This window comes from Babylonia areolata, chromosome 19 (genome assembly GCF_041734735.1).
Source record: "Babylonia areolata isolate BAREFJ2019XMU chromosome 19, ASM4173473v1, whole genome shotgun sequence".
Lineage (NCBI taxonomy): Eukaryota > Metazoa > Mollusca > Gastropoda > Neogastropoda > Buccinidae > Babylonia > Babylonia areolata.
Window position 1 is genome coordinate 43,108,670 of NC_134894.1, and position 12,893 is coordinate 43,121,562.

Below are 12,893 nucleotides of genomic sequence, written 5' to 3' on the forward strand. Positions count from 1 at the left end.
TTCCGATTTGTATACAGCACTCTCTTCTTTGGTTTATTTTCTTCCCATTTTGCTTCACAGTGTTTTATCAACCTGACTGATCTTCCGTGACTGTTGATCTCTCTGTTGACTTATCTTTGACGATATCTTCTTCTTTGATGATTCTTTTTTTTCTTTTCTTTTTTTCTGGATGGCTTCATCGACTGCTGTACCAGTTCTACTTTCTTGCCATTTCCGACAATGTCTTCTGAAAGTTGTTGATATGACTGAATCGTGGAGGTGTCTGGAGTGTATTGGACGTTTTCCCCCGATTCTTTTGTTGGTCTCTGATCTTGCAGCTGATATTGAAGCAAACTGTGACGGGCGCAATAGCCGAGTGGTTAAAGCGTTGGACTGTCAATCTGAGGGTCCGGGGTTCGAATCACGGTGACGGTGCCTGGTGGGTAAAGGGTGGAAATTTTTACGATCTCCCAGGTCAACATATGTGCAGACCTGCTAGTGCCTGAACCCCCTTCGTGTGTATATGCAAGCAGAAGATCAAATACGCACGTTAAAGATCCTGTAATCCATGTCAGCGTTCGGTGGGTTATGGAAACAAGAACATACCCAGCATGCACACCCCCGAAAACGGAGTATGGCTGCCTACATGGCGGGGTAAAAACGGTCATACACGTAAAAACCCACTCGTGTGCATACGAGTGAACGTGGGAGTTGCAGCCCACGAACGCAGAAGAAGTAGAAGCAAACCGTATGGTGTCTTCTTTTCATATCCACGATTTTCCGCATACAAGACGATTGCATTTTGATTCCTCCACTGCATTGTAAGTGGGTTTTGAGGGTTTTGTAGTATACTGAAATGAGAGTTAACATATTCTAACTAATGTTTCTGAAGGAAGGAAAAGCAGGTATCGAGCCTTATTTGGTTTCAGACACACGAATGCATACATATAAACCACACACACACACACACACACACACACACACACACACACACACACACACACACACACACACACACACACACACACACACACACACACACACACACACACACACTATGCGCGTGCACGACCAACTCCACTTCCGGAAAGTTTATCTTTCATTAAAATTTTTAACAAATTCCATACGCCATCTTTCAATGTGTCTTGTATGTCTTGGAAAGTTCCACTGACAGTAGTTCCCCCGTTCCCATTCCTGGCGTCAGTGCTGATTATCTGTTCAAATCAGTTCTGAGAGTAGCAAAGTTCAAAACTTCAGACTCAATTATTGTGAATACTTCAGGCACAATTATTCCGAATTTCTACGAATTTAACAGTCAGGCTTTCTTTCTAATTCAATAGAAGAAAACTATGTATGTGGCACCCACAAAGAACATCTAATGCTTCGTGATTGTTTCTCTTCTCGATCTCGTTTCTTTCTGTCTTTTCCTTCTTCTTTTTTTCTTCTTTTTTTTTTTTTTTTTTTTTTTTTTTTGTTGTTGTTCGTTTTCTCCTGCTTTCGTTCTGTTTATTTCGTGTTCTTTCTTTTCTAAGTTCCTCTTCTTCTTCTTTTTTTTTTTCATTTATTGTCTGGTTTTCTTTCTTTCTTTCTTTCTTTATTATTTCCTTCTTTTTCTTTTCTTTTCATTTCTTTTCAATTGGTTTCTTTGCTTACTTATTTTCCTTTTGTTTCATTTTCTTTCTTTCTTTCTTTCTAACTTTCTTTTTTTTTCTTTGGTGTGATTATTTCTAATTTTTGTTGTTTGGATGATGGTGATGACGATGGTGATTACGAAGGTGCATTCTATTCTTTTAGATGTCATCTGAACATGAACTTCAATACAAAAAAAAAGGGGGGGGGGATATACAAACAAGTGCTTATGATAATTACAAGAATAATGATGATGATGATGACGACGACGACGATGATGATGATGTGGACGATGATGATGATACCATAATTATGATAGTATTAACCTTCAATAATGAACAGAACGGGGGGGGGGGGGGGAGCGGGGGAAGGGGGGGAAATCATGTGGCTGGCACTGCATCAGTGTTTCATCCCGCCCGCCGCTCTGACTCCATCGCCACTGGCTGCCGGCGCCAGGAACTGATTGGTTCATTTCTGAGATTGATTTAGCCAATGGCTGGATCCAACTCTTCTCTATTTTGGGTTTACTGCAGCTTACCTCTCTCGGTAGCGCGGATCTCCTCTGCTCCCCCTCCTCCCCTCCCCACCCCCACCTTCCGTGCCTCCCTCCCTCCCTCCCTCCCTCCTTCCTTCTCTCCCTCCCTCCCTCGATCCCCTACCTACCCATGTGCTGCACGCGAGCGCCGGGATGTCGGGGGGCGGGGGGGGGGGTGGGGGGGGGTGTAACATGTTGTTTGATTTGATGTTGACGTGGAAATCATGGCTGACGTTTTATTTTTACTCTTTTTTTTTTTCTTTTTTTTTAACTCTTTTCTTTTCATTACAGTGAAAAGGAAGACCGTGACTGCGTGTGTGGGTGTGGAGGAAAAAGTGTGTATAATGACGAAAGGATGCCAAGGGACAAAAAAAAAAAAAAAGAAGTAATAAATACTCGAGCATGTGCACACACCTACACACATATGCATTTTTTTTTTTTTTAAATACAAGACAAACACATCTGTCATCCAAAAGACTGCGATATGGGTTGTTTAGTTAGCGAAGAAGGTCAGTGATAATGATGATGATAAAACTGTACCTTGCCACCTTTTTCTTTTTGCTTCTTTTTTTTTTTTTTTTTTTTTTTTTTTTTTTTTTTTAGAGAGAGAGAGAGAGAGAGAGAGAAAATGAAAATGACTTCTTTTTTTTTCTTTTTTAGCCCTCAGCTGCATGTTAGTCCACGGAGCACTATATGTTCATTCCCTCTCTCTCTCTCTCTCTCTCTCTCTCTCTATATATATATATATATATATATATATATATATATATATATATATATATATATATTTCATTGGCTGGAGAGGAAAGAAAAAGGAGTGGGACACACACACACACACACACACACACACACACACACACATTTTCTCCGTCTGTTTAGCTATAAATGGACAATTCATTTGTGGTCCTTAGTGCTCATACAATTACTTACATTCATCTGGGTTTTTAGTGGTCAAGTGTATGTTGCGGCATTTTCACCTCCCCTCTTAACGTGATCATTATCGTTCAGGTGGGCTATATAGGTCTCCTCCCATCTACCGTCCTTCGGATGGCCCTGTTAATCGCATCGACCACATCACCGGAGACTGATATCGATGTTAAACCTTAATATAACCAATAGGATTGTCCTCTTGCAACTGTTCGAATGTCAACTTGAATATAAGCACCTCTCCTCTCCAAATGATGAAATGGACAACAACAACAACAACAACAACATAACTATTATTATCATTAACATTGTTATCATCATCATTGTTATTATTACTATCATTATAGTTGTTGTTGTAGTGGCTGTTGCTGTTGTTGCTGTTTCTACTACTACTGCTGCTGCTGCTGCTGCTGCTACTACTACTACTACTACTTCCACACAGTTCAATAACGAATGGACCGGGGAAATAAATTCTAAAAAAAATTAAAAAAAAAAAAAAAATGTCTGTGGCTTGACTGCATCTTTTATCCTACCATCATGGCTCCATCCTGATTGACTGTCCTCGTCGAGAACTGATTGGCTCATTTCCGAGACTGATTTAGCCAATGGCTGGATCTCTTTTTTTTTTTTTTTTTTTTCCTTTCACTGCACTTCTCTCTGCTGCGTTCTACCATCCTCACCCCCACCCCCAACCCCCACCCCCACCCTCCAGACCCCCATCAATCCCTCCTCCTCCTCCCGTTCCCCATTTGCTGCAAACAAACGGAAAAGGAAACGGAAGTGGGAGGCACCACGTTCATTTGATGCTGACGTGCAGTGCAAGGATCATGGCAGACACTGTGTGTGTGTGTATGTGTGTGTGTGTGTGTGTGTGTGTGTGTGTGTGTGTGTGTGTGTGTGTGTGTGTGTGTGTTACTTTGTTTTCTTCGGGGTTTTCTTTTATGTGTGTGTGAAAAGTTAGATGGGGAATACGGATTACGGGTGGAGGAAGGGGCACGCAGACGAGTCAGACCGATGGGAGGCCAAGAGATGAGAAAGAGAAAAGAACAAAATATCAGTGAGTATGCATATGCGAGCGTTCACAAGCATGCGGACATTCACGCACGCAAACGCATAAACACACACACACACACACACACACACACACACACACACACACACACACACACACACACACACACACACAAACATGAACACACACATACTGTTTCTAAATGCACTTTACAAAAGGTTCTGTAAACCCCTAAACCTTCGATTGTGACAAGTCATTCTCTGCAATGCTGCCAACTTCAAACGAAAAGCATGTAAAAGACTACGTTCACATACAACAATCCAACAACAAATTACAACTTCAAAGCCACACACACACACACACACACACACACACACACACACACACACGCGCACACAGACAGATATCTATCTATCTATCTATCTATCTATCTATCTATCTGTCTGTCTATCGAAATACATATATACCTACACACACACACACACACACACTCATAGCTATCTATCAATCTATCTATCTACACACACACACACACACACACACACACACACACACACACATATATACAGAGAGAGAGAGACAGACAGACAGACAGACAGACAGACAGAGACAGACTTGCAAACAGTTTAAGGCGCTGACAGAGAGAGACAGAGACAGAGAGAGACAGAGACAGACAGACAGACAGACAGAGACAGACTGAGAGACGGAGTGAGAGAGAGAGAGAGGCACATGATTGATTCTTAGAACACGTGACTAATTCGTAGAATATTTCATGGAGTTTATTTAGCAGTGTATGTAACATGTTATAAATACCATTAGCTGACAGCAAGAAAATGACAGATGCACCAGACAGATGGGAGGGTGCCAGACAGACAGAGAGAGTGAGAATAATATGCATGAACGAACACGCGACCACATATATTGTCATTTTGTAATGGACTGTCAGATGTCTGCTGTCTTTTATGATGTGATCGGAAAAAGCGTGTTAAGTGCCCCCCGCCCTCCTCCTCCACCCTCTCCTCGACCCCCCCAGCACACATAAAACTGTCACATATAAAACACACACGCAAACACAAACACGCACGCGCGCGCGCAAACACACATTCACACACACACACACACACACACACACACACACACACACACACCACGCATCCAAAGGACTACTACTAATGACAAAAACACAAGCTGTCATCCCTCGGCGGCAAGAACAAAGGCATCACCAATGACGCAGGGACACGAGATCGCTCGCCTGCACAACTATCAGGAACCTGACACCTGGGTGTGAATGACAGGAGAGTATCGCACGCAGGCCGCCCTCCTTTTGTTGTAAGACCACCGACAGACCGTGAGGCACCGAATGCATTGACTTTTTTCCGTTCCTTTCTTTATTTTATGAGGGACGAGAGGGGGGGAAGGGGGGTGGGTGGGTGGGTGAGGGGGTTAACAACAGAGAGACGTGTGGTGGAAGGTGTGTGTATGTGTGTGTGGGGGGGGTGGGGGTGGGGGGGGGGGGGGGGGTGAATTGTCTGACACCAAGCAAGTTCTCAGTCTCTCTTTTTCTGTCTCTGTAGATAGATGTCTGGTGATGTACTCTGATAAACTGTTCTTGTGGATTAGTTACGTATGTGCGTGGGGATGTGTGTGTGTGTGGGGGGGGGGGTGGTAATTAGAGAAATGGGGAGGAAGCTTGTGATGGCGGTGTATGTGTGTGTGCATTCATGTGTGTGTGTGTCTGCATGTGTGAGTGTATCTGAGAGACAGACAGACAGACAGACAGATAGATAGATAGATAGATAGACAGGTTCGTTATGATATTTTGTGATTGTTTCCTGCTGTTTGATGGTCATATTCCTAGTGAAAGTGGACTAGGGCCCTGGGCCGAATTGCACTGGGCGATCTTCATAATGCTAAGTTTGCTTGGAGATTAGAATGTATATGGAACTTGCCATGGAGTTAGGGACATTCTTAACGATAAGCAAAACTTAGTGCTGCTTCCCAAATCTGATTCATTAACCCATCCTCTCTCTCTCTCTCTCTCTCTCTCTCTCTCTCTCTCTCTTTATCTGTCTGTCTGTCTGTCTGTATATTCATTTGTCTCTCAGTCATGTGTCTGCACAGACACACATACACAGACACAGACACACACACACACACACACACACACACTCATTCCACACACACACATACACCACCACCACCACCACCACCACTACAAGCCTCACCATTCCCCCAACCATACCTCGACCCCAACCCCAACCCCACACCCACCCACCATTCCCCACGCCCCCACACATCTACATAAACTAATCCCTCGACCCCAACCCCACCCCCACCCACCATTCCCCACGCCCCCACACATCTACATAAACTAATCCCCAAGCACAGTGTATCAGAATACACCACCAGACACCGTTCGCCCCGTAACAGAAAGGGTTGAAAGCGCACGGAAAAGACTACTAATGACAAAAACGCGGCTGTCATCCCTCGGCGGCAAGAACAAAGGCATCACCAATGACGCAGGGACACGAGATCGCTCGCCTGCACAACTATCAGGAACCTGACACCTGGGTGTGAATGACAGGAGAGTATCGCACGCAGGCCGCCCTTCTTTGTTGTAAGACCACCGAGAGACTGTGAGGCACCAAACGCATCCATGTTGTTGTTGTTTTGTTGTTGTTGTTTTTTCTTTTGTAAAAAGCGGAGAAGGAGTCTTCATTATTACCATACTTAATGTGGGAGGGTGAAGAGAGTTCTTTGATCCTTGTAGCTGATCGAGCAGACACACCAGTCGAGTGAATAATACAACACACGTGTACACATACACAATGTATACTGGTAAAATACTTGGCAAACGTTACGATCATATTTCAGACGCCATTAGGATTATTCCAATGGACACTCACATAAAATTAATGGTCCTTAAGAGTAAATACGACAATTGAACTTTACGTTCACAGGAAAATGTTGCTGTCAGTCGTGTTGCTGCTGCTGTTTTTTTCTTGTTTTTTTTTTTTTTATTTTGAGTGTTTTTATCCTTTAAACTTTTTATCTATCTATTTATTTATTGTTTTCTTTTTTCAGGGAGGTAGGGGGGGGGAGGCATGGTTACCAGTAACAATTCACTGTTATTGAATAATGATAAGTGGATGAATGAATGAATTAATTAATCAATCATTTAGTCATTCAATCCATAGAAAACAAACAAGAAATGAAAAACATAACTTTAGTCAGTCATTCAATCTACCAATCAATACAAAATATCCCATATACAAATAATGATACCAAAACAAAAATGGCTTCGCGTTTATCTTCACAGGAGGGAGAAGTAAGTTTGCTTCTTTTTCCTCCATTCTTTCTCTCCCCCTCCCCTTCCCCCCATATTGGTGTTGTTGATGTTGTTGTTGAAGCTGTTGGTTTAATGCACTTTATAGATTAATATCAACAACATTGAAAATAAAATGAAAAAATAAAAACAAAAAATAAAACACTTGAACAAATGCCCCACTCACACGTGCATTCAAACGGGCACAAATACATACGCACACACTCATGCACGCGCGCACACGCACACACACACACACAGGCTGGTATCCCTTTTACTGAAGAGACCTTTAATTGAAGAAAAAATCACACACACACACACACACACACATTGTCTGTTATCATTTTTAATGAAGAGGCGTTAAGCTGAAGAACAAATCACACACACAGAGCTCCCCCCCCCCCACCCCCACCCCTCCTCTACACAGAAACACACTCACCACTGCTTCACCCTCCAAACCCCATCCCTCTTTTTTTTTTCTTCTTCTTCTTTCTCTCCTGCAACAAAGTCGGGGAGCCGAGACGTGAGTTGCAACTCTTTTTTTTTTTTCTTTCTGTTTCCCTGTCTCCAGCTCACGAGAGCCATAAAAGCGAATTGTTTCCCTTGGCGCCACACCACTTTAATATTTTCCGTTCCTATGGCTGCAAGGCTTTGCGGGGGAAAAAAATTGCGACAGCAAGAACCGTGCATGTGAGATAGGGAGACAGGGATAGGAGTGAAGGTGGTGGTAGTGGTGGGGGATGTGGGGTGGCCGGGGATGGGGGGGGAGGGGTGAGGACCAGGGGAGGGGGGGTGTTAGAGGGGTGTGGGTGGATGGGAGGTTGCATGCATACATGATTAAATTGTAGAGTGTCATCCATTTCATGGATGCGTCTTTAAACATTGCTCTAGTGTCATATAATAATACTGCGGGAGTCTGTGTCTTTCTGGCCTGGTTGACGCTGAATATGATCACCATTACTGAAAGTAAGCGTAACTCTTCCAATTACACTCACTCCTGAGTCGCCATAGCAACATTGTCATCTTAATCCTCACCCTCACCCTCACCAACCATCACAGAATAATAAAGTTTTGTTGCTCTCTCTCTCTCTCTCTCTCTCTCTCTCTCTTTCTTTCTTTTTTTCTGGTTTTCCCTAACCCTTCATGCTCTGCTATTATTGTGACCACTATTGTATTTCATATCCACTGCTGACAGCCATTTTTGGTATCCGAGACCATTTCTTGGTATCCAGACAAGGCATTCGTCACAATTTTGGTATTCAGATGAGGCGTTCGCAATCATTTTGGTATTCAGATAATGTATCCGTGACCACTTTTGGAATCCATGTAATGTGTCCATAACCAGTTTTAGTATCCAGATAAGGCACGTGTAATAATTTTAGTATCCAGTTAAGGTATCAGTGACCAAATTTGGAACCCCAATGACATTTCCGTGACCATTTTGGTATCCAGATGAGGTATCAGTGACTAACGCTGGTATCCAAATAAGGTGGCCGTGGCATCCTGATGAGGTGTCAGTAACCGATTTTGGTACCCAGATAAGTTATACGTAACTAATATTGGTACCCAGATGAAGTATATGTGACAATTTTGGTATCCAGATAAGGTGGCAGTGACCAATTGTGGTTCCCCTGTAAGGTATCCGTAGCCATTTTGATATCTGGACACCAAAAAGTATTACGGATACCAAAACGGCGGTCTACATCCACTTCCATGCCTTTGGTGATGAATTCGTGTGACACCCTTCAGTTTCAGCAGATTCACGGGGACTCTCTTTGGAGCTTGGGATTGATTTGGAGGCGGTCTCCACCTGGCAACTCAGTGAAAGGGGGCGTTGACTCTGCAGTTACTTACTGTCGTCATTACGTGTTGGGGGGTGGGGCGGCGGGGATAGAAGCGGACAAGCAGCTGGTGTCCCATTTGTTGATATTGGAATACAGGCACTGCTGAAGACCTCTGACAGCGACTCGATCAGTACGAGTGGAAGACTCCCCCAGCAGGTGATAATCATCATCACTGGCAGGTCTCGCTCCCCGGGTCCTGCTGGCCCTGTGACTTGACACAGAACGTGTATTGGGGGTGAGGAGAGGGGGGGAGAATTGGCCCTGGGGGGGGGGGGGGGTCTGGTGGTTTAAATAATCTTTAATTATTCAACAATACACATGATTACAATGCAGTGAATGACAAAAGAGCATCAACAAGCTTAAAGCTTATACTGTGCTCACAACGTTGCACTTCAATTTTATCATGACGGCTGATGAACCATTATTATCAATTGTATCAAATAACATTCATAAACAGTAAGTAATGAAAATAATGAAATAAAACAAATAAACAAACAGTACATAATATAGTAAAATAATGCTGGTGTGGCGGTTATCATCCGATCCTGAAAAGGGCACAGAAGATGAAGGGATGAAAGGGAGAGGTTGTGGCGGGGTTAAAGAAAAATGGAACAACGATTTAAAATTAAAAAAAAAAACCCGAATAGAAAGATAAACCAAACACACAGATTCAGTAAATTAGCATGAACAAATAATCATATAACCGATTATCATTTGTAAATTTAGTAAAATAACTTTTAAAGCTCATAGAACACAGAGGGCGAAGGTAATGAGACAAGATCTAGAGACACGGGGAAGGGGTGGGATTGGAGGAAGGCAGAGAGAAACATAGAAAATCATAATTAACTAAATTTTCACACACACACACACACACACACACACACACACACACACACACACACACACACACACACATTAATAAAGTCTCCTTTCGACTACTGAGTCGGATGTATGTAGGTGTGGACAATGATGAAAATGAAGAGAAAGGGAGGGAGGGAGGGAGGAGAGGAAGGGGGCAGGAGACGAGAGCGGGAGATCTGCAATGTCAGCATCTTGACATCAGAACACAGACACACACACACACACACACACACACACACACACACACCGGCACAGAGAGAGAGAGAGAGAGAGAGAGAGAGACAGGCAGAGAGACAGAGACAGAGAGAGTACAGGAATGAAAACTCCCTAAACTTTAAAAATTGATGGTGCACCGAGGGAAACAAGCGAATTAAGTTGTTTTATGAGTCTGAGGGGAGGTAATAAATGCAGCCGTTCGCGTCCCGTAACTCCATATTTGATGCCCTTGAAATAAAAGGCTCGCGCACAAAGTGCATGGGTATGTGTATGCATTAAGTCGAGCAGTCTTTGTCTCTGCCCTCTGTCTGTCTGTCTGTTTGTGTGTTTGTTGGTATCACTGTCTGTGTCTGTCTCAGAGCTTGTCTGTCTGCCTCTCAGTCCGTCTGTTTGTCAGTGTCCATCACGGAATGTCATTTCAAATAAAGTACGAAACTTGGGATCAAGAAGAAGAAATGAACAGAAGGAGACTGACAAGAAAGAAGGGAAAAAATATATAAAAAGAGAGAAAGGAAGAAAAAGAGGGGGACTGGAGCTACGTTGAGATAATACAGAATACAGATAAACTGCTCTCTTTGTGTGCCGTTCAAGAGCTGCTGATGTGGGTGGAGTATTTTCCAAAGTTTTTTTTTTTTTTCTTTAGCGAGGAGAGGCTGTCTGACCGTGCTGGCGACACGCAGATTGCTCAGACAATCAAACAACAGGGCAACAAACTGCTCAACGATGTACTCAAGGACTTAGTCTGTTATCCATCGTCATCAGTAAAACATTAGTCGTTTGCTTACACAGTCCATCTGCCCCATGCTTTTCTTTTGCTTTTGCCGCAACAAACAAAGCCATGGTTTATGCGCGATTCCTGCTGAACAATAACAAAATCAAAAGTGACAAAGGGAAGGGAGGGGAGAGTTAACAGTACTAATATGAATCTGATACAAATGATATTTTTTATCACCATCTGATACTAGTGTTTTTTCGAACCTAAGTTGTGTGCTGCTCACATCCATCTTTATTTCATTGTTTTAAAATCATTATTTCAGATCTGTCAAAGTTTCAGACTTCCTCCATGTTTGTTACAACTTTCTGGCTTTACAAACTTGTAACAAAAATGCCAAAAGCAATTTCTAGTGAAATATTTTCGACAGTCACTCCGGGCAAGTCCATTCGACAATTTGTGACTGGCGGATCAAACGCGCATTTCCACTCCGAACAGTACAACATTTTCATGTGTTCGGGAGCGTGCGGATTTGCCGACGGCCCTGTGTGTGTGTGTGTGTGTGTGTGTGTGCACTCATCATGTTTTTCACTGACACAGGGAAAACTCGTGCGCTCGCGAGCGCACACACACACACACACACACACACACACACACACACTTAACCATCACTCATACACACAACATACGCACACAAACGTTCATAAACAGCACACGTACACGTTGGCACACACGTATAATTATACACACGGGCACATACACACACGTACACGTGCGAGCATGCACAGAGCACACAAACACGCACACCTGAATCAGTCATGTACATGCGCGCGCACACACATACACACACACACACGCATCCACGCACCCACTCTCACTCCCTTAACCACTTTCACACACGATCTCCATCCTTGTCAAAACGCTGGAGCAATTGGTAATGCTGCATACAAACGACACAATCGTCACTTCACTTGTAACATTCAGTGGATTTGGGCTTCCAGACCATAGATACTAATTATTGAGTCTATTGATTTTACATCAGCTGATTATGTGGCAATACAAATCATGGTTGCAGATTAAAAAGGCAATCTGAGGCAATTGAACGGGTTCAAAAGAGAGCAACAAGAATGGTGCCAGAAATTTTCAAGATCATAAACAAAATTGATGACATTGACACTAACACTTTTTACTCAACTAACAAATCTGATATAACCAGAAGTGCAAATACTAATTTTTATACACAATTTTGTAGGACAAATGTTCGCAAATCATCCTTCAGCATCAGATCTGTTAAAGATGGAATGCACTATCAAATGAAACAAAATCAGCAGACACTATAACCCACTTCAAAAATCTTCTGGATAACGACCCCAGATCATTAGCTCAGAAACATGATTTTGACAATTAATTGTTAGACAAATTAGCATGCAAATGCAAACCCCAACATACATATTTCAAGAAGGGACGTGGAAAAGCCGTGAGGGTTATTACAGTCCCAACTTCTGTATCTGTATCTGAACGTTAGTTTGATCTGGATCTAAACCGAAGTTCCAAAGATTCATGCATCAGCATAATATGGGCATAATATGGCCCATATTATGGGCGTGAAATATTTGAACATTCACTGTCGCCATCGGCTGTATTGCATGACGTCACTCCTCCACTTACCATTTTTGTATTTGAGTACAGAGAGAATACGAATTTTCCTATGCCTTTGTCACATGGAAATCTAACGTTTACTTAATTCTGAATCGTCTGACACCACATATCCGATATGTTCAGGAAAATTCATGTTTTAAAGTTACAGGCAGACAGATATGGGGGCTTTTCCATGTGGCTGAATAATCTGCATT